Source organism: Phalaenopsis equestris, unplaced genomic scaffold (assembly GCF_001263595.1).
Source record: "Phalaenopsis equestris unplaced genomic scaffold, ASM126359v1 Scaffold000572, whole genome shotgun sequence".
NCBI classification, from domain to species: domain Eukaryota; kingdom Viridiplantae; phylum Streptophyta; class Magnoliopsida; order Asparagales; family Orchidaceae; genus Phalaenopsis; species Phalaenopsis equestris.
In genome coordinates, this window is record NW_018165012.1 from 544,127 (window position 1) to 548,154 (window position 4,028).

The window sequence follows — 4,028 nt, forward strand, 5'->3', positions numbered from 1 at the left end:
GGAAGAGCTCTCTTGCGGGATAAGCTTCTGTAATGAGATTGCTTTTTCTTTGTTAAAGGTTCAGACAACTTCTTAGTGAGCTTCCGAGTGAGTTGTTCGGTTGATTCCTCAGGTAAAAATTCAAAAATTCAATAATCAAGAGGAAATAAAAATAATGACAATTGTTTTTTTACAAAATAATACCTCACCCTTATAAAAAAAAAAAGAAAAAAATATGCAGTCATAATTAAACTGACTCGTTGTATGATTTTTAAAAGGAACAGTGAAGGCCCTGCATGATTTGTAGTGTCTCAAAATATCTCTTATAAAATGCTAAAGCATCAATAATTTTTATTATGAGTGCATGATTGAAATTATTTAGTGTAAACTTAATGCAGCCTGTCAGTCCTTGACTTGTAGCTATGAAAATGAGGTTTTGGGAATATGTTATTGTCTTTGGGGGATTGTTATTGGAGATTATGGATATCTTTATTCTAATATTTAAGTCTGCTGGTTTTTTTGTAAGACACGTGACTGAGTTCTCTATAATGAGGAACAAATAAGTAACATAAATTATCATAATTGATGTACATAAAATATGTGTCGAATTTGATCCCGAAAGATCTAACAATCAAAAAGAAAAGAGTATGACGAAGGAAAGCCCACCAATAGAAAAGTATGAGGCTCAATTTTCCAGCCGATTGAAGCTATCCGAGCAAAGAGTCAAAACCGACCAAACCGGGAGATAGACCAAAGATGACCGGGGGATCTAAGAACAATTTAAGGAAGATTTGATTCTTTAGCATCTCCAACTACCCCAAAGACATTCATAGTACCTTCATCAGAGGTTAAAGATCGATAACTAGATCATATCAACCGTCTGACACATACCGACAAACCTCAACCGACCAAACAAATCACATCCAACTAATGACCCGGGAGATAGCTAATGTCCATTAGTTGCTTCCACACGGGTCTCAAGAGGATTGTCTGGGCAGTCAATCCTTTCATCCTTGCTTAAGAGTCAGTCGCTCTTGAATGACATTTGGGCAGCCGCCGTGGTCGGGCTCTCACTAATTTTTATTGGAGGCAAGTCACACTCAGGATTATCGTAAATGGATGAATTGCACCAAAAGAAAACACAAAATCTAATAAGTAAAATGTAGGCTCCTCATAACAAACAGATTATCTAACTTTTACGATGTAAGTGTCATGGTGCTCTCCCTAAGCGGTATCAAAGAACCAACGACTTCTTGCGTACTGGGCGGCGACAGAGAACAAGCAGCTTCTTGCGTACCGGGTAGCGGCAAAGTAAAAGTAGCTGCTTGGGTGGCCTCTTCAGTTGGCGAGTCTCGCACCACAGTAGAAAGTTGAGCTGACGGGTTGATGGTTGGGTCTGTCGCTCGAGCGTTCCTCCACTGAGCGTCAAGGAGCAAATCAGACGATCCCACGTGATTTGTTAGTGTGCTCGTTTTTCCCTTCTTAATGATTCTTTTCTTCATCCTTTCACCTTTTGGGCAGTACTACTCTTTCAATCTTCTAAAAGCAATGAGAAGCAAATCCTTGCAAGGGATATCACCCTGAATCGAATCGACATGTTCTCCGTTACAATACTCGAAAGCCGGTCGAGTCAAATGAGAAAGGTTGCAAGCAAATATGGAATTGGATGAGGCATGTCACCTTATTTATAAAGACCAGAGGGTGAAAAATGAGAGCCTTCAATATTGAATCATTGATTAGTAATAAATGCAATGTACTTTTATACTAAATTCTTATATTCTTATTGCAATGTCGTTTTGAAGAAGTAAGAGAATTGAGGAACTTAAACATGTGCATAAAAATATGTCACTGCTAATCGTATCCAGTTGAGCGGAACTAATGAGCCGACCGAAACATACCAAATTGAGCTTAGCCAATCGGCCCTAAGAGCAACCATACAATAAGCTCATATATGTAAAATACCAAAAATATCACGTGCAACCCTCTTTAAAGTAGAAAAAAAAATATAGCATCGTCACATTATACCATTTTCTTTATAAATAAAGAGATATTTTTAAGAATAAAATATGATTATTAAGACAATTTACTATTGACACCCAAGTCTGTTGTCTCTGTTTACTTACTCTCTATTCTTTTGGTGTGATTCACGGATAAATCAAGATTCAAAATTAGATGAATATAATTTTTTAATACAAATAATCTTGTAGATTTATTAAAAAATAGGAACATTAAAAAAAATTTCGTGAGAGAAAAAAATTAGGTAGTTTATGTTCATTAAATTTCATATAATCTATTTACAGTAAAAAATATAGGGGAAAATTAATTTTTTTTATTGATTATAAATTTTGACCTATTCCAAAAGAAAAATACTAACGACTTTTGCAAGCCAAACCAACGAACATTTTTATCATTTCTTTTGTTCCCATAAAATAAGTGAAAATAAATTCTAGGAGCAACTATATATATATATAATTGGTTTAACCTGAATATGACTCAACCAAATTTTGACCTGACAATCTTATTTATATATGGATTATATAATTTTCGTAAACCAACATGATACAATTAATTCAAATATGGCATGTTTAACCCAATTAATTCATTTGAATTTGCCTACCTAAACCCAAATATCATTTGGGTCGCTTTTTTATTATTCAGGTGAACTTAAACTTGACTTAAAAATTAATTTAATACGTGTTTTTGTGTGTGTGTGTGCGTGCGAGTTTAGTTGTATGCTTGAAATGAATTATAATTTGGTCAATTATATATGATTGTTTTGAGTGGGATTTGATCGAAATTGTTATTGGAGTGCACTTATCCGCATAACAACGATTGACATTGTTGTTTTCAATCATGATGCTGTTAATTCAAATAATATATATTTTTTTTATTTGAACTCATCTTTCTATAAAGAGAATATTAAGTTGATCATTTAATGTAAGAAATATTAGATCAATAGTTCTGATGCAGAATTGCATCAGGATTTTAATAAAATTACGGCATATCGCATGACAGACTCATTAGATAAAAAATATATATATTTTTTAATGTATGGTTTGACTCATCCGAACACGTGACATAATTTTATTAGAATCCTGATGCAGAGCCTACTGATGCAATACTTTTTCTTATTTATTAACACCTTTAAAATTAGTGTTTAGCCTTGGCATTTAAATGATGATAAGATAATGTTGACATGATCCCGTGTCTAAAGATCTTCCCACTCCTAATTACTTTTATAAATTGTGTAATTTAATTTCGGTCAATTTCGGCCTGCAAGAGCTTAAAAAAAAGGCCCATCGTATATATTAAATTAACTTTATATTTTTATATACTTTTCTTACATTTATAACTGAGTAAAATAATAACTTGGCTAATTTAAATGACAACGCATAATTTTTTTAAAATAAACAATTATATCGTATCAAATATAAAATTATCACCAGATTACGGAATTATTCTCCCTTCATTTCGTGACATCTATTGGGGCCCACGAGCTGACAATTTCTTTGTTGTTGGGCCCCACGATTTTGCAAGGAATAGGATACGACGGGGAGGTGAATGGGAGCAATAATGTCGTAATGGGCCCAGCATGACGTGTGGTACAGTGAGTGCTTGTCGGTTTGTGAAGGTGGGCCCATTTGTCACTGGGTTCGTGCTGACGACCTTGTCATGGGAGGCCGCGTGTGGTGGATGCACGTGAGTATGCAGAACGGCACACGGACCATCGTCCAGCGAGCAACTATAGGCTAAAGAAGGTTTTATTTATGAATAGCATGGTTGCGGCTTAATATTGTTATAGAAAGAGTATTAGAGTGTATTTGGATTAGCTGCTGCGCAGAAGCTGTAGCGGATAAGTTGATTGTCTGTTTATTTTTTACAGTTTGAAAATAAGTGTTATAGTTATTTTTAGACAATTAATCATTTTGCCCTTGTATAGTAATGTTGTTTGTAACTGAACTATTTGTAATAATACATTTTATATTTTAAAGAGAAAAATCAATGCAAAACATTACCAAAAGAAAAAGATTGACATCTCACTTAACAGT